At 40.6% G+C, this 27,245-nt stretch overlaps 2 protein-coding genes across 3 annotated transcripts in view; both read right to left on the reverse strand.

Annotated features, from left to right (window-relative positions):
* The window catches only part of LOC308634547 (coiled-coil domain-containing protein 6-like), a 164,723-nt gene extending 148,904 nt beyond the window's left edge, over positions 1 to 15,819 (reverse strand). The window contains exon 1 of one of the 2 annotated variants that reach the window (XM_081268421.1): positions 15,737 to 15,819. The gene's annotated coding sequence lies outside the window, so the exon portion shown is untranslated. Of the gene's footprint in view, positions 1 to 3,919; positions 4,040 to 15,736 lie in introns of those variants that run through there. The other variant, XM_081268420.1, reaches the window with a different exon arrangement.
* The window catches only part of LOC308634548 (myoregulin), a 240,215-nt gene that overhangs the window by 184,820 nt on the left and 28,150 nt on the right, over positions 1 to 27,245 (reverse strand). The window lies entirely within an intron of this gene.

Raw genomic sequence — 27,245 nt, forward strand, 5'->3', positions numbered from 1 at the left:
TCTCTACGTTAGCGTGGCTAAAGGTCTGTCAATCTTATTTATTTTTTCGAAGAACCAACTTTGGTTTTGTTATTTTTTTCAATAGTTTCTTTTGTTTCAATTTCATTGATTTCCACTCTGATTTTAATTATTTCTTGCCTTCTGCTACATTTGATGTTGTTTTGCTCTTCCTTTTCTAGGGTTTGAGATGAAGTGTGAGCTCACATATTTGTTGGTTTTTTCTTTTTTTGAGGAATGACCTCCAGGCGATGAATTTTCCTCTTAAAACTGCTTTCATTGTGTCCCATAGATTCCGATATGTTGTGTCTGTATTTTCATTTATCTCTAAGAATTTTTTATTTCCTCCTTTATGTCTTCTGTAACCCATGGATCATTCAGTAACATATTGTTCATTTTCCATGTGATGTAGGATTTTTCCTTCCTTCTTTTATCATTGATTTCCAGTTTCATTCCATTATGATCAGATAAATGCAAGGTATTCTCTCCACCCCTTTATATTTACTGAGGGTTGCCCTATGGCATAATATATGGTCTATTTTTGAGAAGGATCCATGTGCTGCTAAGAAAAAAGTATATACATTTGATGATGGTTAATATATTCTATATATGTCAGTTAAGTCTAGGTTATTGATTGTGGTATTGAGTTCTATAGTTTCTTTATTCAACTTTTGTTTGGAGGATCTGTCCAATGGTGAGAGAGGTGTGTTGAAATCACCCATAATTATTGTGTAGTGGTCTTTTTGATTCTTGAACTTGAGGAGAATTTGTTTTATGAATGTCGCAGCACCATTATTTGGTGCATAAATATTGATAATTGTTATGTCTTGTTGGTGAATGGTTCCTTTTAACAGTATATAATGACCTTCTTTATCCCTTTTGATTAACTTAGTCTTGAAGTTGATTTTATTCGATATGAGGATGGCCAGCCCTGCTTGCTTACGAGGACCATGTGCGTGGTATATTTTTTCCCATCCTTTCACCTTCAGCCTGTGTATATCTTTTCCAATCAGATGTGTCTCCTGGAGGCAGCATATTGTTGGATTTGTGTTTTTAATCCATGATACCAGCCTATGTTGCTTTATTGGAGAGTTTAAGCCATTAACATTCAGAGTTACTATTGATATATGGTTTGTACTTCCATCCATGTTTGATTATTTATCCTTTTTTAAAAAAATTTTAGTTTGTTTCTCCATGATTATCTTTCCCCTTGCCCTCTGTCTTTACTGAGGCACTTCCCAGTGATGGTTTTGGTTATTGTTTTTCATTTCTTCCTCTTGTAGTGTTTTGCTCAAAATGCTTTGCAATGCTGGTTTTCTGGCTGCAAATTCTTTTAACTTTTGTTTATCATGAAAGATTTTTATTTCGTTGTCATACCTGAAGCTTAATTTTGCTGGATACAGAATTCTTGGTTGGCATCCATTGTCTTTCAGTGTTTGAAATACATTGTTCCATGACCTTCTTGCTTTCAGTGTCTGTGATGAAAAATCCGTTGTTAACCTTATTGGTTTACCCCTGAATAATCTGTCTCCTTTCTCTTGTAGCTTTTAATATTTTCTCTTTGTTCTGTATATTGGATATCTTCATAACAATGTGTCTTGGCGTTGGTCTACTGTGATTTTGTGTGCTCGGTGTCCTGTATGCATCTTCAATTTGTATATCTCTTTCCTTTTTTATTTCTGGAAAATTTTCTGTAATTATTTCATTCAGCAGGTTACTCATTCCCTTGGTTTGAATCTCTGTACCTTCTTCTATCCCGATGACTCGTAAGTTTGGTTTCTTTATGTTATCCCATAACTCTTGGATGTTTTTCTCGTGATTTTTTACCAGCCTTTCTGAGTTGGCTAGACTCTTTTCAAGATCATATATTTTGTCTTCATTATCTGACGTTCTGGCTTCTACTTGCTCCACTCTGTTAGTGATACTCTCAATTGAGTTGTTAATTTGGTTTGTCGTTTCCTTCATTTCTAGAATTGTTTGATTTTTTTTATAGTCTTTATCTCCTGATAAAGATGCTTAACTTCTTCTTTTACCTGTTTATGTAATTCATTCTCAATGTGTTCTTTCACTGCTTGAATTTGCTGTCTCGTATCCTCTTTAAGGTTCCATTCCATCTGTCTAAGGTGTTCCTTGAGTTCTTTATATGACCATTTTTCTGATGACTCTAGGTCCTCCTGAATATTTAGGCTGTCCTGCATTGTTTGTACTCCTTTTCTTCCTTGCTTTTTGATGCTGCTCATGTTACATCTTGTTCTGTTTGACTGCTGAGTTACTGTTTACTCCTATAAATTTATTTGATGCTTGGGAGGAAAGGTATTAGAAGGGAAGGGAAGAAGTCACTAAAGAGAATGAGAGTAAGCAGATAGAATTCAAGGAAGGGGGATAAGATAATTGAAAAGAAATGAAAAGACAAAAGAAGAAAAAAATAGGAAATAAAAAAAGCAAAAAAAAATTTTTTTAAAAAATAATAAAAAAAATTAAAATTAAAATGAGAAGAAAAAAATTTTAAAAAATTGTAAAAAAAATTTAAAAAACAACAAGAAAGAAAAATGAAACTGAAAGAAAACCCCAAATCAAAAAAAAGAGAGAGAGAAAAGAAAAAAAAAACTAATAAATGCAGTCTTAGAGTTTGATTAACTTCTCTTCCAGTAGGTGGCACTGTGCCCACCAGGCCAAGTTTCTCCTGTCAATACGCGGGAACCAATCACTGTGCAGCAGCTCCTCCCAGACTGGGGGAGTCTCCAATCCTGAGTGCCTAGGGCCTCCTCTTTTTTTTTTTTTTTAATATTTATTTATTTTTTAGATTTCGGCGGACACAACATCTTTTGTTTGTATGTGGTGCTGAGGATAGAACCCGGGCCGCATGCATGCCAGGCGAGCACGCTACCACTTGAGCCACATCCCCAGCCCCTAGGGCCTCCTCTTGTGTCTAGTCACTTCCCACTTTTCCTCTAGCCAGGCCCCTCTCACGGGTGCCGCTCACCACAATACTGGCTACACGCCAGGTCTGCTGCTCCCGGGAGCCCTGTTTTCATGAACGACTGGGCACACTCTTCCAGTTTGCCATTCCCTCACACCCTAAGTTTGTAGAGCTTGGGGCTGAGAATCCTCAGCGAATTTTACTTGCCCTCGGGTAGCCACGCCCCCAGTAGCTGGTGCAAGAGACCTCAGCTGTCAGCCCTGGTGGGAGCGGTAGTTCCGCGCTGCAGCTCCCGCGTCACCTTTGATTTCCTCGGGCTGGCTATCGCGCTCACGGGAGAGCTGGTAGGGGCCCTTACGGGAGTGCTGGGAGGGGCCCTTAAGGTTTCCCCGATGTGTGGAGAGGGAAGGCTAGGGAATTACACACCTGTAGCCGCAGGTTTTAATGAAGTTATCTCCTCTGCCGCAGTCTGGACCAGTGCAGGCTGTGGGAGCTAGGCGCGAGGGGCGCGGGGCCCTAGTCACTGTCCCAGGAGGACGCAGGTGGAGCGAGCGCTGTTTTGTGGAACGTGCGGGCGGTTGCCGCCTTCCCGGTCGCCAGAGTCGGGGGACCGGGCTGTTTGTGCCGGTAAGGAGCTGCAACCGGCTGGGCACCATGAACAGCAGCAGCGCCAACATCACCTATGCCAGTCGCAAACGGCGGAAGCTGGTGCCTTCTCCTTCCCTCTTGAGGGTGCTTTCTTTGCTATACTTTTACTATGTTTCATGTCTTGCCTGAAAACAGGAGCCAAGAAACAACACCATCTCCAGACTATTGCCAGTAAGACTTGTTGGTAGAATGGAGCTGAGACTTAATCTTCAAAATTGACAAGGGCCTCATGTGACTTTTTAAAAATCAACTGCTTTTTCTCCTGAGCATGGTGTTTAGTGAGATTTTTCTTTGCTACAACCAAAAGACCTGACAAAAACAATTAGAGGAGAAAAAGTTTATGTTGGGGCTCACAGTTTCAAAGACCTCTCTGTCCACAGAAGGCTGGCTCCATTCCTTAGGGCTCACAGTGAGTCTGAACATCATGGCAGAAGAGTGTGGCAGAGGAAAGAAGCTCAGGAAATCACATCCAGAAGCAGAGAGAACGAGAGCTGTCCTCACCACTACAAAATATAAACCTCAAAAGCACACCTCCAACGGCCACCTCTAGCCACACCACCCAGTTAATCCCTATCAGAGGATGAACAACACTGATTGGGTTAAGGGTCTCATAACCAATTATTTCACCTCTAAACTTTCTTGCATTGTCTCACATGACTTTTGGAGGACACCTAACACGTGGCATACTCAAGTTTGTGTCTGCATTCTTCATACCTCAGTTTTCTGCTCTTTCCCCAATGCAGAGACTCCTTTCTCTCCAAACCAGTTCTTTAAAAAACATGGAAACTTGTCATGAGGGAGCTATATTATTAACCAAACACATTCATGTCTTTTCACAATGTCAGAATTTATTGACTAGCACTATATTCACAGGCTGCACCACTTTCATCAGTGGCAGCTCACTGAATACTTGTGGGTCACCTGGTGGCCATAAGACAGACAATGACAGGTTCTTTTACTCAATTTAATTTCTTAATATCATATATATTATATACCCTCAAATCACACATCACACTTCACACAATTTTATACATATTATATATAATATTACATATAATATTATATATGATCATATATTATGTAATATATAACTATATATGTTATATAGTATATAATTATATAATATAAATACACATAATATATGTTAGTTATAGGACAGGCTGAATAAATGTTAGCTGCAGGGTAAACTGAGTACCCAACCCCCACCCTTCGTTAGCCCTTCCTTTTGGGACCGCTATTTGGCACCTTTTCCCTTTACTTACTCTTGTTATTTTTCAGTTTGAAACCTACTTCTAGCCCATGCCCAATCCACTTGAAGGCAAAAGATGACACCCTTAGCAACTACTGTGTGACCCAATCACTGTACACCAACAAGTCAGCTTGCAGACCCAGAGACCCTATTAGATTTAAGCAGCACAGCAAAGGACTATAAAAACCTTCTCCTGCCAGGCCCTCTCTCTGTCTCCTCTTTTTCTCTGGTCAATCAGACACCACCACAATAGAGATCTCTTGGTCGCTCCAAGTGCAGGTCACTTTCCTTTCAATATAAATGATATATAACTATATAAATAAATATATATATAATGTATAATATAAATATATAAATATAATATAAATATATAATATAATAATATAACATAAATTATATATATATATATATATATATATATATATATATATATATATATATATATATCAGAAAAGCTAAGAAAGAGTTAAGGCAGCCACAGGGTTTCAGGAGGATGAACTGAGGGCAAAGACAGAAAGCAGATATGAATATAAATAAGGTTATAAACCATCCAGAGAACTTGCTCAAGGTGCATAGTTATCTAAACACAGGAACTTATTCTAGGCCAAGGTCCAGATGAAAGGCAGTTCCACAGTGTCATCTTGAAGTGGGACTATATGGTCATTATGAGCATAAGAAACCACACTATGCTAAAACCTGAGGAAAGAGATTTGTAAGTTCCTCACTGCTGTGATTTTCCTGGGCAAGATAGTGATCATGTAATATGGTCAGGGTGATCAGTGATCAAGTAATATGGTCAGGGTGCCACCAAATCCATTCTTGGTGTGGTCCTCCTTTTATTGGCTTCAAGTGAGGGGATTTCCTCATTTGATGGTCTGGTGTGTTTGATAAGCTGGTGGGCCTGGTTTGTTCAATATAAGTTTGATATGCCATGCATGCACATGCTTCTAATTAATTTGATAAGTTCACGGTGGTCATTCTTCCTAGAACAATTAATTTATCAGTTTGTACCTTATGGTTGTGCCAGGCAGATGGTGGATGTTTATACAAACAAGGTATAGAGTCATTCCACTTCAGGACTTACACTCAAAGTGGAGCAGCTTATGGCAAATTACTGCTTTACGAAGTAGAGTAATTCAGGTTTAGGCACAGTCTAAAAACTGCTGTTCTATTCATCAAAGAGTAACTCAAAGCAGAGCAAAGCTAGCCTTCCACACAACTCAACATTTATCAAAAATGGCCAGGCACAGTGGTGCACACCTGTAATCCCAGCCGCTCCAGAGACGGAGGTTGGATGATCCCAAGTTTGAGGCCAGTCTCCGCAACTTAGCCAGACCTTAAGCAACTTATTTTGATCCTGTCTTAAAATATAAAATAAAAAGAACTGAGGATGTAGTGGTAAAGCACCTCTGGGTTCCAGTACCCGCCCTCCATAGAAAAAAAGTACATGAAGGATCACATTCTAAGGTTCTAGCTCCGCATGAACATGTTCATAAAAACAATCAAAGCCAATGTTCGAGCAGGGCATGTGGCACTCGCCTATAATCTCAGTATTTTGTGAGGCTGGGTGTAGCAAATTCAGTCCAACCTTATCAACTTAGCAAGACCTTGTCTTAAAATAAAATTTGAAAAATAATCAGACCTACTCTAGCCTGTAAGGGATTTCAAACCTGGCTGGTGCTTGAAATAAAGATTTAGTAAGTGTTATACATTGTTGAATCCTTTAAAGGTTTTCTTAAATGATCTTCAAAGAGCACTCTCTTGGCCTCTACTCCCTAGCCTCTTCATCATTCCTCAAATCAGTGCTTTATGTCTTCTGATGCATCCAAACAAGAATAATGTCCTTGATGTAATATCCCTACCTCCTCACCACCCCCTTAGTGCAGCCTCCTCAGACCTAACACTGTTTACCTCTCTCCTTTGAAAACAAAACAACAAAACACAAAACTGCCCCATAATTTTCATGATCCCTCCCAAGCTCTGTGACCCTCCCAAGCTCTGATTCCACTACATGATCACAACATGCAACACAAGAAGTCTGACATCTCCACCCCAGCCCTGACCTCTCTTCAGAACTCCAGATCCATTTTCCAGCCAACTTCTCACCATTGTCGAGATCTCACCTGGATGTTCTCAGGCCCCTCACACTCAACATGCCCATCATCCCTCTTCCTGAATTCCATCTGGAAACCAACATCACCTAATTCCATCATCCTAAGCACAAAGCCTCCTCTTCATGGCATCCCAGCTCCTCCTTACCCAGGGTCCCAGGGTCCTTCAGACAGTGAGCTCTGTACCATACTCTTCCTCTCCATCTCCCCCACAAATCCTTGGCCTGTCACAGCCACCTACTTACTGATGAGTCCTCTGCTGACTCATCCTCCCAGACCATAGTTCTCAGACGGTATTTAATTGTGCTTCCACTTTGCAAATTCTCCCTTGCTCCTCATCACCCACAGCTTATCCATTAGCAGAACACAGGTTTTCACCTCATTTCTTACTTAAAAGCACACTAGGAAAACAAGAACAATCATTTGGACCTCGTGGACTTATAGTTTTCTATCACTGAAACTATAACATTATTCAAAAATCATGAGTAAAAAATGAAAAAGTTTACTTTCTAAGTCCATGATTTTTCTACATGATATTAGATATTTTTACCTTTAAACACCCCACCATGGTGAGTGGGGTGGCTAATGCCTGCAATCCCAGTGACTCAGGAGACTGAGGCAGGAGTATGGCAAGTTATAAGTTAGTGAGAACATGTCTCAAACTTAAAAGGTGGGGGCTGGGAATGTTGCCCAGGGGTAGAGCACCCCTGGATTCAATTCCCAGTACTAAAAGATAAGACAATGAATAAACACCCAGCTATACTGGGCACAGTGGTATATGCCTATAATCCCAGGAACTTGAGAGGCTGAAGTGGAGGATTGCAAATTTGAGGACAGACTCACAAAATTAGCAAGATCTTCTCTCAAATAATAATAAAGGGACTATTCAGTGGTTAAAGAAAATACTAGATACCCTACTGGTATAGTTTTCCTCTAAAGGTTTATTGAGACCATGCCCCACCCACATTCTCTAGGATGTCCCACAAACCTGTGCTCCAGATCCCACAATTCACAACTCAGTACTTAGGCCCTGATCCTTTCCTCCTCTAGACCTAGACTCTTCATGCCCACCAGCTACCGGAGGCAATGGAAGGCCCATCTCCAACCTACCTGTCAAATTCCTGCTCTTTCTTCATGACACAGGCTAAAGGTTTTCTCCTTCTTGATAACACCATAAAACTTTCCATCAATTAAGATATTTTTCCTTTATGATCTCACAGCAATTTGGGCAATGTTGCTGTGACAAACTTTATTACAATGGATTGTTATTTTTTGTGATGGGATCAAACCCTCAACTCAATCCTATATTCCTAGTACTAAGAATTATGACTGACACATAGTTTCTGGCTGACTGGTTTTTTGTTGTGGTGATGGTGGTGGTGGTGGTGGTGGTACTGGGTATTGCTCTCAGGGAGTCTCTCCCACTGATTATATCCCTAACCCTTTTTAACTTTTATTTTAGTTTGTTTTATTGCTGTTTGGCAGAATTATAATGCAAAATAAACAACAAAGTACAAGTATAAAGACATGAATTGGCATGAACATACTTTATATACAAAGATATGGAAAACTGTGCTCTATATGCGTAATAAGAATTATAATGCATTCCACTGTCATGTATTTAAAAAACAAAATCAATAAAAAAAGAAAAAGAAACCAACATGGGGGATTGAACCCATGGCTGTTCAACTACTGAGTTATATCCCCATTCCTTTTTATTTTTTTATTTTGAGACAGGGTCTCGGTAAATTGTTAAGACTGGCCTCAAATATGCAATCCTTCTGCCTCAGCATCAAAGTGGCTAAAATTACAGGCATGCACCACCCTGCCCAGCTTATCAACTTTGACACATAGTAAATGCTCAACATATTGTTATAAAAGGAATGAATGAGTACATAGAAAATCTGCTTACCCAAATCCCCTGTATATTCAAATAATCAAACATCTTTCTTTCAAAACAATGAATTAAATACATTTAGAATGCACTGTGGAGTGAAGGAGGTGTGGTCCCTGTCTTTGTGGCACTCAGAGTCTATTTCTACCACTGAATCTGAAAGGCTAGGCAAATTCATGGGTAAAAATAAAGAAATTCAGTTTTTAAAAATCAATATTTTATCAACATAACATCAGGTGATTATCTTTAATGATTGGATAATTATCTGATCTTTCCAATATGGCTAAACATTCAGTATTACTCAGCCATAAAAAAAAAATGCACTCTTGAGGCTGGGGTTATAGCTCAGCAGTAGAGTGCTTGCCTCACTGGGTTCGATCCTCAGCACCACATAAAAAATAAATAAAATAAATAAATTAAAGATATTGTGTCCATCAAAAAAAAATAATTCACTCCTGTCAATTGCAGAAAAAGGGGTAGAACTGAAGAGTATTACATAAGTAAAATAAACCAGGTACAGAAAAACAAATACTACATGTTCATATGTGGAATCTAAACAAGTTTATCATGCCAAAGCGGAAAGTAGAATAATAAGTAATAACTAGAGACTAGGAAAGGTGGTAGGTGGGGTGGGGGAGAGAAAGAAGTTGGATAACAAGTACCAAAATTTAGTAAGATAGAAGGAATTAATTTTAAGTTTCAACATACAGTAGGGTCACTATAATCTACAATAACTTATTTATTCAATTTAAGAACTGGAGATTTAACCCAGGAGCACTTTACCACTAAACTATATTCCCATTCCTTTTTCTTTTTTATTTTGAGACAGGGTCCCACAAGTTGCTGAAGCTAGCCTAGAATTTACCAATCCTCCTGCCCTAAAATCCTCAGTTGTTAGGATTACTGGTGTGTGAACTGGTGTGTGCCACTGTACCCAGCCAAGAAACTCATCTTTAAGAGTACAAGTGTACACTTGGGGCCAAGTCTACAAGTACACTTTGTCCAAGTGGAAACCAGAATAAATTTCTTAGCAGTTTATTTCCCATTGGAATGGGAAAGAAGAGGAGAAAGGAAGATATTTAAAGAAACAGCTCTGGATCCTGGAATTGCCCCTGAAAGGAATAATTAACACAAGTAATTAGCTGCTGCAACTCTAAATTTTATCAACAGCACAGCCATGGGAAAAGGATATCGTTTGAGCTGCAAGGCCTGTAGATGGTCATATCTGTGCTTGCCAAAGAGCTCCTCTAAAGTATTGCCCTCTGGATACCAGGAACAAGATGATGTGTTTCAGCAAAAGGGCAAGATAGGTTGGAGATAAAGTGGATTGGTCTAGAGTCATAGAAGCTGAAGATAGAAGGGACCCTGGACATCACCTAATCACACACTGGCAACACGAGGGCCAAATCTCATCTCTAAGGGTGTGTGTGTGTGCATGTGTGTGTGCATGTGTGTGTGTGTGTGTGTGTGTGTGTGTGTGTGTGTGTGTTTAACCTGCCCTGTGTTTTTTAGCAAATTTGAATGAATTTAAATGTTTCAGTGTTTCAAATCAGGAAGAGTTCAATCAAGGGTTTGTGGCTTGCCTACAGTCCCAGCACTCAGAGGCTGAGGTAGGAGGATTGTTTGAACCCAGAAGTTTGAATCCAACCTGAGCCTCATCTCATACCCTCTCTCTTCCCAAAGAGTCTGAGAGTTTCTTTTGAGTGGGTCATGGAAGTACAGGGCCATATATTAAGAGTGTGAAAAATATCCCATGACTAAATGTATAGAGTGAAAATAATCAGAATAATGGAAGTGAGGATGCAAAGAAAAAAAATACTCCTGCAGGTACTAGGCCCAATTTCTAACTACTATTAATGAAAGTTATCATGTGTGATGCCCTTGTTATGTGATAACTAATAGTTCAAAGGCCTGGGCCTGAAGGTAAATTGCTTAATGAGACCCTATCTCAAAAATAAAACAAAACACATGAAAGGCAGATTTCCCATAATAATCTGAATTTCAGATTTTTCTCAAGAAATCAGAAGTTCTGGAAACACTGGGTTCTCATTTTTATATGATAATTATTTAGACCTGAGTAACCTTGTCCCTCAATGGATGAGGCATAATCTCTCCAATTCACCCTCCTCCCTAATGTCTTCCTAACAAAGGGCCAAGGCTGGCTTGCATTTGGAACTTGGCCTGTGCTCCCTCCCCTCATGCCACCACCCTCAGCCTCCTTTGCTCATGTAGGATACGTGTCTCACCTGGATGAACCTCATGAACTTGCCACCATGGATCACATTCAACCCCTGGATTTACATGAGGAAACTGAGGTTTATAGATGCATATGTGGGGAGAGACTAGCATCTCTCCAATTACTCAACCAATCCAGTGAGTGGTTGGTTACCCACGTCTAAGTCCTGCTCTCAAGCTCAGATGAGAAGGCAGAGGCTTTGTAAATCATTCAGAGTCTGAGCACAGATGGAAAGTTCTAGAGATTTAGCAGAGTTAAACACAGGCAAAATGAGTACTGTCCACAGATACAGATTGGCATCATCATCTACCTGCTTCCCACATTCTTGTCATGCTCTCTGTGCTGCCAGACCCTTGTTACAGTTTATCTGTCTTCCATACAACCCTCCCCAAAGCCTGGCCAAGGAGTGGTGCTCTGGTACAGAAGTCCACAGTGATGGTGTGGACCCTGAAGTCCTCTTCTGCTTTGTATAAATTTACATGTGATCATGTGGGGCCCGGACTGTTGTCAGAATACACGCTTTAGAATGCCATGTACAAACTGGTATGTTTGCTTCATCACCTTCAAAAAAAAATCAAGACACACAGTGATGTACAGGAGATGCTGAAATAGAAAAACATCTGGTGCATTTGAGGAATTTATTGGGAATAATGAGAGTATTGGAAATTGATCCTCTTCCAGACAATCTATCTGGATTGGTCCTCATATTTAAGGCTATGAATGTTGATGAATGTTTTTCTCATCCCATATCTTTAGTCAAAGAGTTTGTTTCTTTCAAGTGGGTTATAAAAGTATAAGAGCATATAATAATTTTTTCCAGTACTAGGCATGAAATACTGGAGCACTCTACCACTGAGCTACATCCCCAGCCCTTTTCATCTTTTATTTTGAGTCAGAGTCTTGCTAAGTTCCCAAGGCTGTCCTTGAACTTATGATTCTCTAGTCTCAGGCTCTGCAATCTGATCATATAATAGTTTTAAGGGGTATTAAGATGTTGAAAAATGCCAGGCATGGAGATGCCCACCTATTAACCCAGCAACTTGAGAGGCTAGGGCTAGAGGATCACAAGTTTGAGGCCAGATTCAGCAACTTAGCAAGACTCTGTCTCAAAATTTAAAAAAAAAAAATTAGAAAGGACTGGGGATGTGGCTCAGTGATTAAGTGCCCCTGGTTCAATCCTTAGTACTAAAAAAAACATATTGCAAAGTGCCCCATTATTGGATGTGTACAGTGAAACTGGTCAGAATGATGGGAATAAGGATGGAAGAAAAATTACTCCTGCAAGTACCAGGCCCAGTTTCCAACTGCTATTAATAAAAGTTACATGTATGACACCCTTGTTAGTGACAGCATAACAGTTCCAAGGATCAGCTCTGGAAGCAGATGGCTTGGGTTCAAATTCTGGTGCTACTATTTACTTAGTTGAGTGGCCTTATCAAAATTCTCAGCCTAAAATAAAAATAATGGTTCCCTGACATAACATGTTTAATAAACACTATTATGATTAACAATTGAAACAGATAATAGAAAGTGGCTTTACTCTGTAAATTGGCCCAGGAAAGTAGAGATGTTTCCCTATCTAAAATTTGAATTCAGTTGAGTTGTTAAACCATAAGATTGTGATTTGGAGGGAAATCTTGTTGGATTCGAATAAAACATAGAAGGCTATTTGGAACACATTACTTTTTCATAGTAATGTTGATAGGAAACTAACATTATTGAGATCTAATCACTTACTTTGGGGGGGGGGGGAATGTCACAAAATTGAATTTAAAGATAAAATTATAATAATGTATGCTGAGATTATTGGCATAAATACAATAATAAATTTCAGTCATATTTTAATTTCTTAACATGACTTGTCAAGTTCTCCATACTCTATTCCCACTCCACTTTCTAGCATTATCTATCTTAAATATCAGCCTGTGGCTACTTCAGAATTCTCTGCTTTCTTTGAATATGCTAGATTTCTATGCCTGTATGCCACTTTCTTGTTTTAGTATCCTCCTTCCCCACAGGTAAACTTCTTCTTCTTCTAGTCCCAGATGCTGCACCCACCACAAAACTTTTTTCAATCCTTAACCTTGAATAAGCCTCTTTTTCTTTGTCATTAAATAGCATACCATTGATATTCTGTCATATGACTTCATTTATACTATCTTGTATAATAGATACTATAAACATGCCCATCTTTCCCACTAGCCTTAAGTCATCATAGGAAGTGATCTTGCCTTCTTCTCTTCAACTCAATTTTTGGGGGGAGTGGAGGGGTTCTGAAAATTGAACTCAAGAGAACTGGTTCACTGAGCCACAACCCCAGCCCTATTTTGTATTTTATTTAGAGCCACAACCCCAGCCCTATTTTGTATTTTATTTCACTGAGTTGCTTAGCGCCTCACTTTTGCTGAGATTGGCTTCAAACTCTTGATCCTCCTTCCTTAGCCTCCAGAGCCACTGGGATACAGGCATGTACCACCATGGCTGGCTTAAATTCAATTTTAAGTTATAGTTCAATACTATTATCCGCAGAGAATACATTAGTGAGGGGAAAAAACTCCTAAATAAAACATCAGCTAGCTCAAAATATGGATAATTATGATATTTAATTAAAAGCCAAGTCATAGAACTGGCGATATAGCTCAGTGGTAGAGAACGTTCCCAGCATGCCCAAGACCCTGTTTGAACTTTAGAACCAGGAAAATGAGAAAGAAGAAGCAAGAGAAGGAGGAAGAAGAGGAGGAGGAAGGGAAGGAAGAGAAGGAGGAAAAGAGGAAACAAAGAAGAAAGAAATAAAAGAAAAAATAAAAATAAATTAAAGTCACTAGGTGATTTCTGGAAATTTCTAGTTTCTTAAATAAACCTTATGTCATTTCACCTTCCCACATTTCTTCTAAACCCCATTGCACTCTATGAGTGAAGTTCACAAGATAATTCAATGTAGGAAAAAATAACTACAAAAAAATTTTGAGGGTTGTAAAGATTGGGGTGAGGAGGTAAAATCTGAAAATCTGACCACATAGGGAGAATTGCCATTCTCTAGCTTTAAATTCATGGCCAGATCCATCCCCCAAATATTATATGTTCTGATAAAGATTCTGACACCAACCAATGCACACCATCATTACCAACTTCTCAGAATCCAAGTCAAAAGACAGTAAAGATTTCCTAATGTCCTGATTTACTTTGCCATACCTTTCTCCTTTCTGGCTGGGTACTCATCCTACAGATCTGAAGGGTCCCTGTCATTCCCAGGCACCTATATACAAAATGGAACAATCCAAGGATGCTCTTAAGCTGCTCAGTGGAGCCAATAGTATGAATTATTGCAAAATTGCAGGTTAAGGAATTTTATTATCTAATTTCTACTTTCAAGAACCTTTAAGGAGAGAAAAACAACTTTCTGGTAATAACACTAAATCCATTTACATACTACTTAAAAGAGATTGTAATCATGTAATGTATAATCTGTCCTACCACTCTTCAAAATCTTCTCCAGCTTCCTCAGGTGTATATATATATACCAGCCTGAAGAATTTCAGGAGTGGTTTTGATTTTGATTTTTGTGTTTTGGTACTGGGGATTGAAGGAGGTACTCCATCACTGAGCTATACCCCACACCTTTCTATTTTTTTATTTTGAGAAAGGGTCTTGCTAAATTGCCTAGGATGTAACTCAGAAGTAGAGCACTTACCTAGCATGGTGGAAGGCCCCAGGTTCAAATGTCCACTACTGCATATATATATGGGGGTGGAGGGGGGCAGGAAACTGGCCCAATAAGAATTATATCAAGTAACTTACTGTATAAGTAATATATTTTGTATAAATGCTTCCTAAATTTCCTGGATGCTTTTTGTGGCAGGACAGACCTGGTGGTCCAAAATCTGGCGCAGCCAAATATAATCTGCCAGTCCCACGCCACGTGCACTGCTTTCCTAGCAGCCCAGGTGTACCCGGAGTGTCCCAACACCAGTTCTTCTTGGGCACCTGCGTGAATCCGATCTTGACCAGGGCAGTTAACTGCCCTCCAGGAAATGGTTGCCCACCTGGATTTCATACCTCCTCTCTGCTCTGCCAACAACTCCAGAAGCTGTGAGACAAACAGCCACCAGCCTTACCCTGGGTCGCCAGCCTCCGTCCAGGAACCCCTTTTTCTCTGCCTATTCTATGCACAATATAGCCTTCAGATCCCCGGGAAATGTGCACGTCGTGGAGAAGCAGTCCATCACTCCATCAAAGAGCCGGTTGTGTAGGGGATGGGCGTGAAAGCACCGCGGACCCTCAGGTTGCAGCTTGTATGCCAAACAAGCAGCCCATCCGCAGGTGACAAGCGTCAACGCCGCCTCTCTCTAGTGTTCAGAGCCCGAGGAGTTACTTCTCGCCTATAGAAGGTTGGGTAGCAGAAAGGGCTGCACACCCTTGGGACCTGCGAGAGCCCTTTAACTTGAGTACAGGTGTCAACCGCGCAGATGATGCGATGGAGACCCTGGCTGCCGCTCCACCCTACAGCTCCGCGCAGCATTTATCCTGGGACCCTCCCCCTGCCGCAGCATTGGGTATTGGTCAATCCTTCCCACTATGCCTTGTCCCTGGGCCGCTGCCCTCTGCCGCAGCCGAGCCCCACAGGGGGTAGGGGGGCGGCCCCACAGAGCTGGGGGAGGCCTGCCTTCTTTGGGGGATCCACCTTCTTTTTCTCTTCTTCCTCCCAGCCAAGTTGTTCCCCGTTCCTCCCCCATCCACCCTCTTGTCTCTCTTCTTTGCCTGGCATCCTAGCCAGTCAGAACCAGATGTGACAGCGCAGGTGGCTGGGGGTAGAAGGAAAAGAGGGAGGAGGAACAAAGGACACGGGCAGGGGCATTGAGGGGCGGAGGTGGAGGGGGAGGAGAATGAAAAGAAAAATAAGAAAAGCTGGAGGTAGAGGAGGTAGAGGAGTTAGGGCACTTCCTGACCGAGGCCCAGCCCAGCCCACTAAAAGACGGTGGGAGAAGCGGGTACCCGCTGGCCAGGCGCCCTCTTGGGGAGCTCAAGGGCGCAGTTCCTGGTGCAAACGCCCGGGGTTTCCCAACGTGTGCTGCCAAGGACCTTCTGGAAAAGAACGTAAATTGCCCCTCATCACTCTGGCTTCTAGGGCCACTGGGAACTCCCCTCAGTGAAATTGTATACCCAACTGGCAGTAATCCCAGAGAAAGGGCAACAAAACTCTGGGCAATAGGCACTCCTGGGCAGCTGGAAGTAAAGATGCCAATGCTGTCCTTTGTGATAGCTCTGCAGGAAAGGAGGGTGTCCTGCAGTGAACAGGGCATGGAGGAGGGGGGCGTGGGGGTGTAGGGAGAAAAAAACAAATGCCAAATGTCTTCTTTGATATAAGGAGAACAACTAAGAACAGAGTAGGGACGAAGAGCATGAGAAGATTAACATTAAAAAGGGAGGAGAGGTGGGAGGGAAAGGGAGAGAAAAGGGAAATTGCATGGAAATGGAAGGAGACCCTCATTGTTATACAAAATTACATAGAAGAGGAAGTGAGGGGAAAGGGAAAAAAATCAAGGGAGAGAAATGAATTATAGTAGATGGGGTAGAGAGAGAAGAAGGGAGGGGAGGGGGATAGTAGAGGATAGGAAAGGCAACAGAACACAACAGACACTAGTATGGCAGTATGTAAAAATGTGGGTGTGTAACCGATGTGATTCTGCAATCTGTATACGGGGTAAAAATGGGAGTTCATAACCCACTTGAATCAAATATATGAAATATGATATGTCAAGAGCTATGTAATGTTTTGAACAACTAATAATAAAAATTAAATATATATATATATATATATATATATATATATATATATATATATATATATATAAATAAAAGAAAGAAAGGCTGGATCCCAGGCCATGCAGTCTATCCAGCAGTTGATTAAACTATAGTAACAATACTGTCTTTGGGTAAAAGGTAATGGGAGCCAACATGGATGTGTGCAATATTCCCAATCACTGTAATTGACTGGGGACAGTTCCTAGGTACCTCTGGTTCACCAGGTGTGGGATTCCCCCTCTAGTGATATGAACTTTCTGTGTGTGTGTGTGTGTGTGTGTGTGTGAGAGAGAGAGAGAGAGAGAGAGATTGGAGATCAAACCCAGGGGTGCACTACCACTGAGCTACATCTCCATCCCTTTTTATTTTATTTAGAGACAGGGCCTGGCTAAATTGTGAGACTGGCCTTCAACTTGGATTCTCCTGAGTCACTGGGATTATAGGCATGCACACCCTTGCCCAGCACTACATAATATTTTTATTGTAATTCTCAGGAGTACCATTTAAGCCTTTCTTGGTTTTTCCTTTCACCATACTCTACTGGTTCAAATGACTTTTAATCTTGTGGAGGTGGATAAATGACATTCTTCAAGTGCTGCTAATTATCAAGAGATATGCGATCTCATTTACCCTTTAAAGTGATCTCCTGTGATTAAGTTTTTTGATATCTCTCTTTAAACATGATGAATCTGACATTGGGAGAAGTTAAATTATTGGCTGAATCACTTAATGGGTAAATGAAGGAGTGGGCCCATGCGCTTTCCACTCTGCCTTAGAAAAATTGTTCAAGAGCCTGAAACAGTGGTGCAGGCCTGTAATCCCAGCCCCTCAGGAGGCTGAGGCAGAAGAATCAGCCTGGGAAATTTAGCAAGACCCTATCTCTAAATAAAAAGGACCGGGGATGCAGCTTAATGGTAGAGCCAAATCATGTGCCGTCTTGAAGCCCTGGCTTCCATCCCTAGCATCATCAAAAATAAAAAAAAGATTAAAGACAAGTAAGAGCTAACACTGAGGATCAACAGCTCACTTGCATTAACTTATCATGAGAAACCTAAGAGGTAAATGCTTTATTATTATCTCTGTTTCTTTGATGATGAAAATGAACTAGAGAGAAGTTAAATCACTTTCCCCCGGTTAGTCAGTGAAAGGTGAGGCTGGGATTTCAATCCAGGCAGCCTGGCTTCAGAGAACCATGTTCTGAACTTTCACACTGTATTCTCTTGAAAGTTGTAATCAGAAACAGTGTTACAAAGAATGGACATGATGTCCTCTTGTGTTTATGTGTATATATGTGAGTACAGAAACACACATTTTCCACATACATCTTTCTGACTTGCATTTGAAACCATTGGTTTCAAACCAACACACACCCTGGCATACATTCTGTCTCCAAAGCATGCATTCTCTATCCATGTGCTCAATGTGTGTGCACTCAAGGTGCTCACATTTACTCACTTTATCAATGTGCTTGTTGTCTATCTGCATAGCTAAACTATATGCTCCTGAAAGCAGATGAGGTTTAGCCTATTTGTCATTCTTTCCTATAACAAATGCTTGAACAGAATAGAAATTTGCTCAGAGATCATTTGTTGAATGAATGAATGACCATATGAGAAAATGCATAAGTGCATGTATATACCGTCAGTAACAGTTTTGCTGCAACAGGTCTTAGGAATTCCTTAGTTGCTTTACTCCGCCAAGCTCTGTTTATTCTAATTACAAGCATTCTCTTATTTAGTCCTATATGTTTCACTCATCTTACGGAAGGGAAACTAAGGCTTCTTGTGGTGAAATGAGCTGTCCAGGGTCAGAGGGCACCAAAGTGGCAGAAACAAAAGGTGAACATAGGCAGTGTGAGTCCAAAGTCCACACTTGAGACATATGGTCTCTGCTTTATTGTTCACAAATGTACCCCAGGATCCAACAGAGTGCTGGTCACATAATAGGTTCTCATACTGTACTGAAGGAGGGGAGGAGAAAATTCCTTCTTGTACCAAGGAAAGTTCAAGGACATTTCTCACATTTTTAATTTACTCAGAGAATCATGCATATTACATATTATTTTAAAACAAGCACAAGACCAGTGAATTGAACCTTTTGATGAAAAAGTACCAGTTTTTTAAAGTGTGTCACCACCTCAGTCTCTGCCTTGGATGTATTACATGAGGAGGTTTAGACAGCTCCAAACAAGTTTTCAGTTCAAAACATTAAATTTTAGCTGCCTTCTCTTCTTCATTAAATGATGTAAGGAAAAGAGCATGACCTCTACGCTATGTAGAGGACAAGCCCAAATTTATGGGTAGTTCAAAGACATTACTCCATGGTTTCAGCAAGTAAACATTTTTTTTTCCTTCAGAAAATGTGGTCACCTTTGTCTGTTCAATGTGCTACAATTTTGATTTCCTGAGTGTGATTTGGAAGATGAGGCTGAAAGTTAAAAAGAAAAAAATAGACCCCTAAGGGAAAAAATGTAAGTCCATGCATTTTCCATTACACTTCCATAAAAGTTCTTTGAACATAGACTGAAATTAATACAGATAGAAATAACCTTAGCTGGATTCTGTGGCACACCCCTGTAATCCCAGAGACTCAGGAGACTGAGGCAGAAGGACAGCAAGATTGAGGCCAGCCTCAGCAACCTTGCAAGACCCACTATTAAAATAAAAATTACAAAGGGCTGGAGATGTATGGACACACATAGAGTGCCCTTGGGTTAAATCCCCAGAACTGCAAAAATAATAATAATAATAATTTTAAAATATGAGTGAAATATCCCCTATCTGCCTCTGCCTCAGGTCAGACTCATATAGAATGATTTGCTCATTTCTATCCCTATAACCCACCACATCATAGAATTTAAACATTTCTGTCATAGTATTTCGGAGTTATAGTTATTCCCAACTATAGGCAAACAGTCAGTTGTTGACATGAAATGTACTTGAGGTTTCCTGTTTTATTTTAATGGTATCTATTTGCTTTAATACTTTAATTAAACACTTAATGTCAACATTTACTATTAATAATTTAATATCTAATAATAATAGCCCACATTCTTAAGCGATTGGCACAATGTCAGGGTCCAGACAGCAAACAGAGTTTATCCCAGACAGTCAAATGAGGGAAATTTAAGGAAAAGCAACTATTTGTGGAGATGCGGGCAGGGTTAAAGAAATAAACAAGAGCCATCCAAAGACTAGGGATGGTGGGAAGGTATAACTGACTCTGGTGCTTACATGACAAAAGGAAGACCTAGTATTCCCAGCACCTGGGAGAAGAGCATCTACGAAGAAGGGACCATCTGAAGAAAGCTGGAGTTGGGAAAGGATAAAAAGCAAGAGGCAAAATAGTGTGGAGAGAAGACCCTGACCTCTCACTCTGCTTTCAAGTCTTTTGATGGAATCCACCATTGGCCAAAGCCCAAAAGAAGCCAAGCACTGAGGGAGTCCAGGGATTGCTGCCCACAAAGGGTCAGAAGAGGGCAGATATTGGATTGGGGGGTGGCAGTCAGTCAAAGGAGAATGACCCGAACCCCTAAGTACTGAGCTCAGCATTTTACCTGTATTGTGTCTCTGTTTTCATAACTACAACCTTATAAGGTAGACGCTATTGTCCCATTTTACAGGTGAAAAACAGACGTGTAGAATTTAAACACAGGCTGTCCTTCTGACTTTGAATTCTGTGCACTTTATCACAACACAATTTAACAAATATTTATTAAAAATAACCTTTTATTGTTTTGTTCGATTGTTTATTATTTTGCTTTTTTTTGAGATGGGGCCTCAGTATGTTGCTCAGGCTGGTTACCCCTCTAGCTTTAAAAATAACATTTTAAATTTACTTACTTAGGTTTTTAAGATGCTTAGCTAATAACATACATACTCTGCTTGCCATGTGTCTTTGCGTTCATCCATTCTGTGGTGTGCCTTAACTTCATCAGCAGTTCACCTAGGGGCAGCCTCTTGCATTTTATGGTGGTACTGTGATCGTCAGCTTGTAATTCCTTTATTGAAATTTGTAGATGTGTCCCATTTGTTGTCTATTAGATAAATCCTGATGCATGAACTGCAAAGTCTGCTATCCATTTTTATTTATTCATTTATCCAAAATTCTTAATCATTTATTTTGTGCCTGACATCATTTGAAAACAAAAGAGAATACGATCTAAGAGGGAAGAGTGATAGTTATCAATTACTCAAATTGGTATGTACCTCAATCAGGACATCTGTGCTACGTGAAGAGAACACAGTCAAAAATCACTGCTTAGATGGGGTGGGAGGCATTCCAACACAGAGGGAAGAGCATTTGTGAAGCCTTCGTGGTTTGAAAGACTCCAATGAAGTGCTAGGGAACGATAGCAGATAATTACAAATGACTAAAGGTCTGAGCATTTGTAGGAAATAGAAGGTAAACAGGAATGGGGGTATTGCCTGCAAGCAACAGTTCCCATCTGTTGGCAAAACTGCATAAATTATAAAATTTGGGAGGACCCATGTCCATTAAGAGATGTTATTGTTAGGGACTACCTAACCTGAGGAAGTTACTTAGCTCTAACTACTATATCTCCATCATTGCAGAAGTTTGTTCAAGACTCAAAGTTCCCAAAGAAAGAATATAACCAACATGGGATGCTTTGAGAGGTAATTCTCCAAAAGCAAATCAGGATGCTGATTAGCCAAATATAATAAATGTCCTCTACGATGGTTTAAGCCATGGACATTCTTTAGGATGCTGATTAACCAAATGTAATAAATGTCCTCTACGATGGTTTAAGCCATGGACATTCTTTAGGATGCTGATTAACCAAATGTAATAAATGTCCTCTACAATGGTTTAAGCCATGGTCATTTTTATCTCCATATTAAGGCTAACCAGGAAGCAAAGGAGAACTGTGAATACATGCTAAATAGAGAAATGACATGGTTGAATTTGTATTTCAAAAATTATTACTCCTAGAAGCTATGGTGGAAGTGTTATGGGGAGCCACTCCAGAAAATACTCTAAGTCCGAATTTCAAGTCAAAAGAGAGCTTTATTTACCTGGCCAGGGACTGTCACCCACTGTGGAGACTCAAGCTCTGTGGGAGGACACCAGCTTCCTGGTCCATCCAAGGAGAACATAAGGACAAAAGCCACAACTCAGTGACTTGCTCATCATGTAAGCAGCCAATCACAGAAATTAACACATTAATAAGTGGGACCTGTGGGCTCTAGGTAGGACTGGAGTTTTCCAGTCAGCAAGCAAGTGAAAAACAGAAGCTATAAAAAGCATTAGCTTTGCAGTTCAGTTGATCACAGTCCCAGGTTCAAGCAGGTGCTACACAGTTGTATCCTGAATTTGGGCGTCGGGGCAAGAATCGACTTAGATCCACAAGAGCATTCAAACCCAGGATGTAGCTCACCAGGACCACCGCTGCAGCCTTAGTAGTGTACAATTTGTGTGGTACAAAGTACAGAAAAACAATTTTTTATAAGAAAACAGCTTTAGTCTCTACTTCCTAGAAATGGGTCATGCAGTTCTCTCTTCACAGGTGCAATAACAAAGAAACTAAGATGGAGTTTCTATAGTCACATCTTTTTACTCAAATGACTACAGTGACCCTATTCCCATAATCCCAGCAAGGCAGGAATTGTTGCAAGCGACTAATGAGTCTCTACCAGAGCAATTGCTTTACACACTCAGTACTAGTAATTTATTTGAAGCCTACTTAAAACTACAGTTTTCTTATGGCCTACACACACATTTTTCATCTGTCATTTTACTAATATCTATAAATATTAGTATTATAATATTTTACTATAAATATTATAATAGGATAATTATAAGTATCATAATATCCTATGTCCTTTATCCTATTCAAGGCTACAAGATCAAGTTGCTAAGTTAATATAACTTTATCTATATTAGCCTACTTGCTTATTGATTATCTATTCTATCTTGCCTTATACCTATAATTTATATCTTACTAATTATATTGGTAAGTTCTCACCATAACAGAGGATGGACTGGGAGGGAGACTCTTTTTAACAGCTGAGGTAAAAATCATGAACATTTAAAAATCAGCAGACTTATTAACATCTAAAATCAATAAAATTATTAAAAGATAAGAGAACTAATTTCAGAGATTAACAAGAAGGAAAGCTGATGAATATAGGAATTAGTAAAGAGAAAGGCCTAGGATGACTTCCAGTTTCATGTAAGAGTTCACAAAGATTTGCTGTACATTGAGGAAGCCTGCCTCAAAACTGCAGGATCCTCTAGAATAGTTTCAATTTCAAATATTTTGTCTTGTTGTTCTAACAACACATAAAACTAAGGAGATAGCCAAAATTTCTTTTGTACCTGAAAATGGTATAGATTTCTCTTGTCAGGCTTAGTTTCCTGATTTGTGGTTTGGAATAAGTGATCATAGATCACAGAATGGATGCAACACAAAGTGTAGGAAACCCATTAGATGCAAGTGTTATGCTCGAATTCGGGACCCCCAAAAGACCACCAGAGACCCAAGATGTAAGCAGCAAAGAGGTGTTTATTGCAAGCTAGCTCAGTCCTCCGCGTGAACACACAGCAACTGGTGACACTGAGAAGCCCCGAGCCCAGGGTTTGCAGCAGTTTTATACACTCTTTGGGGAAGGCAGGGACTTCACATACATCATAGCAAATCATCACACACCGTGGGAAAATCAAATAACAACTCTAAAACATGATTAGCACATTCACTGGCGGGAACAAGTTGGGTAGGGGTGATTGGTCAGTACAAAAGGGGTATTCATTTGAACTGATTGGTTTAAGCCAAGAGGGGTATATATGCTGAACTACATGGTTTCCCAACATGTTATCGACCACCATAAACTACTGGGAGAGTCATCTGGCATCCCAGGTATTTCCCTGTCTCATGCTGATTGGTGGCTGCTAGGGGGCTGCTATGGATCCCCACCTAGCCTGACTGAGTCAGGGACACCTGGCGCAGCAGATCTCTCTGTTATTTGTAGATAAACAACTTAGCAGGGTGGGAATGTGCCTAGGTGTGCTCTGTGGGTTTTTCCAAGGACAAAGGTCATGTCCCTTCCTTGGACAGGCTTTGCTCTGAGGTAGAGGCTGGTTTTTCACCAGTAGAGTGAGCAGTGGTGGCTGGCAAAGCCAATGATTCAGTTGCAGTGGAAATAGCCTGCTTTAATCAGAAAGAATCAAGAGTGGATGACTACTAGGGTTAAAAAGCTTCAGCAAGAAAAAAAAAACAGTGATTATTGGCAGTAGCAAATACCTATCAGACACCACTTGTATAGCCAGCTCAGAGAAAAGCAAGACAATAGCCCTTTTATCTTCTAACAAATCCATCACTATATACTCAGAGAAAAAAATAATTTGTTTCTACATCCACAGAGTGGTATGAGCCATATCAATGCTGGGATCATTCACACAGATTTTGGTACCCATCAAGCTCAGGTTGAATTAACCAACAACTTCATGTACAGTAATAATTAGAGGCATTTCCTTCCATATCACCTGGATCTCCAGACATCCTTAGAAGCACAAAGAGGATGATTCTGGATATTTTATTTCCTAGGATATTTTGTACTTTGATTATTTCCCTTAGTCACAGTCATGAATGTGTTTTTGTTTGGTTGGTTGGGCTTTTGTTTATTTGGTTGGTCCCCCCCCCCCAACTACTGGAAACTGAACCCAAGGGCTGGTACATGCTAGGCAAGCACTCTACCACTGAGCTATATCCCCAACCCTTTTTTTTTAATTATTATTATTATTTTGTATGTGATGCTGGGGAACAAGCCTAGGCCCTCATATATACTAGGCAACTGCTCTAGCACTGAACTACATCCCCAGCCCACCCTTTGTATTTTCAGAAAGCATCTCAGTAAGTTGTTGAGGCTAAAAACAAATCTGTGATCCTTCTGCCTCAGCCTCCTGAGTAGATGAGATATATACATGATGGTTTTTGCTGTTGTTATTGTTTTATTTTCTCAGAACAGGGGATTATTGAACTCAGGACTTTGTGCATGCTAGGCATGCACTCAGCCACCGAGCCACACCCCCAGCCCTCTGAGTGGGTTTTATTGAGACTGCTGAATTTGAGTCAGAAACTTAGAACTGGACAGGACTTGGAGACTAGCATTCATACTCACTGTAGAATTTTTTTTGATGAAGAAACAGAAATTCCAATAAGTTAAAGGAAGAGGCAGATGGCAAAGAGGACAAGAGCCCAGTCCCTAAGGCCAAGGCCTCCTATAGCTGTATTATTTTTATATGGTTTCTTATATTCTCTTTGCCTATTTCTTTATTTGTAAAATGGGGAGAGTAAAAACTAACTCAAATGATAGCTGTGAAAATGTGTGAAATAAGTAGGAAAAAAAGTACCTATTACAGCCTAATACATAGTAAGAGCAATATGAGTACTTGCTTTCCTGAGTGTACCAAATAACCCCACTACAACTAAGGTTCTGACCCACCGCTCCTGTTCATAGCTAAAAGAGAACAGTGCTAAAATTGACAAGTTTACAGTGACTAGAATGGAAGTCATAAACAATATCCATTAAGGTGTATCATAAAAACAGTTATTGAAATTCATTCAAGAAGTTTCTATAATGATAGGCAGGCATAGTAAGCAGTTCAGAAAATCAACAAAGTCCAAAATGAACAAAACCTGAAAGTTAACCATTTACTCAAGTAGTCTTTCATCATTTCTCAGGCATCAACCTCTTTCCACATCACAATTTTTCTACAATTCTTATGTACATCTCCTGTCAGCTATGGTCTTAACTCCAGGGTTGAATTCTAACTTAGATGTAATTCTTGGAAGGCTACTAGTTCAACTTTTCTTTGGCTGGTCAAGATTGTTTTTCAGTAGGTTCTTTAGCCGATGGTGTTATAATATGCCACCAAATAAATCAAGAAATGAACACTACTATGAGATGGGAAAAGAAATACCTAATAAAATTCCTGCAGTGCTGAGAACTGTAATCTGCAATAAATTTGATTTACTAAGTGCGGCTCCAGGGGTGTATTTTAAAAGAAGTCTGTAGCTAATGAATACCAAAAGACACAAGCTCAATATGCCAGGGATCTGCTTATAGAAAATGAGCCATAGGAATTGTCTATAGTACACACACAACTAACAAAGTGAACTTCTTAAAGTAGAGAAAAGCATGTAAACTAGCCAGCACCTCACACATGCCAGACATAGACAAAGTACTCACCGATTTTTAGGCAAATGCATCTAATTATCATCAATAAGGAAGTATCTATGTCAATTTTTAAAAAAATTTTAGTTGAAGATGGACACAATACCTTTATTTTATTTATTTATATATAGTGCTGAGGATTGAACCCAGTGCCTTATATGAGCCAGGCAAGCACTTTACCACTGAGCCACAATTCCAGCCCTCTATGTCAATTTTGATCATCACCTGACCTAAGTTACTTAAAGAAAATGGAAGGAATTTCTTAAATAATTGAATTTTAACTCAAAACTGATAATAAGGGGGGATCCAACATGGCAGCCGGCGAGGAAAAAGCGATTTCAATATCTCCACATTAACGAGATCAGAAAGACCCATTAAAACAGCTACATTCTACCTACGGAGGAACTTCTAGCAAAATCCCGTTAAAAGGAGACCTGCCAGGAATTAGTAAGTTTATTAGAAGTGACAGTTTGTCCCAGACAAGTGAATCTTGGCCGGCCACGCGGGCGCAGAGGTCCAATCCAGAGGCCACCAGCCGCTTCCGGCCAGCAGCCGGGAGCAACGTGGCAAGAAGTGTCCCTGCCCGACACGGCAGAGGGCCCCCGCCTTCCCGGCTCTTCTGGCGGCCCCACCCACTCTGCTAACGGCCACCCGGCCCGCCCAGGGCTTAGCCACGCAGCCGCAGCTGCCCAGCTCTACAAGCGCCCCGGCGGCCTGGCGCAGCGAGAGGTGTCCCCGCCTGGCCCGGCAGACAGCCGTGCCCTCCCGGCTCTGCTAACGGCCCCGCCCACCCGGCAAACGGCTCCCACCCCCCCCAGACAATGTGAAGGGAATCTAACCAAGCCTTTATGAAATAGCGAACTGGGAACTAAAACCAGAGATTGTGTCAGACCAGAGACAAGCCAGTTCCACCCCTCCCTTCGGACACTCCGGTAAGGAGCCAGGGGCCCACCATAGCAGAGAGGGGAAGTCACCAAAGTTCGGCCAAGAGATTCCTTCCCAGCGGAATCTACTTTAGCAGGTGTGTGACTCCCACCCACACCAGATACAAACAACCGGGAAACTTCAAAATCTCTCCGTGGGCGTGACCGTAAGGGCCAAAGGACTCTTGACCCCCAACTCCCCCTACTACCAGTGACGTGGGTGTGACTGTAGGGGCAGAGGGAAGCAGAGAAGACTCCCCACCCCCAACTC

The sequence above is a fragment of the Spermophilus citellus genome (genome assembly GCF_964194105.1).
Source record: "Spermophilus citellus genome assembly, chromosome: 15".
Taxonomy (NCBI): domain Eukaryota; kingdom Metazoa; phylum Chordata; class Mammalia; order Rodentia; family Sciuridae; genus Spermophilus; species Spermophilus citellus.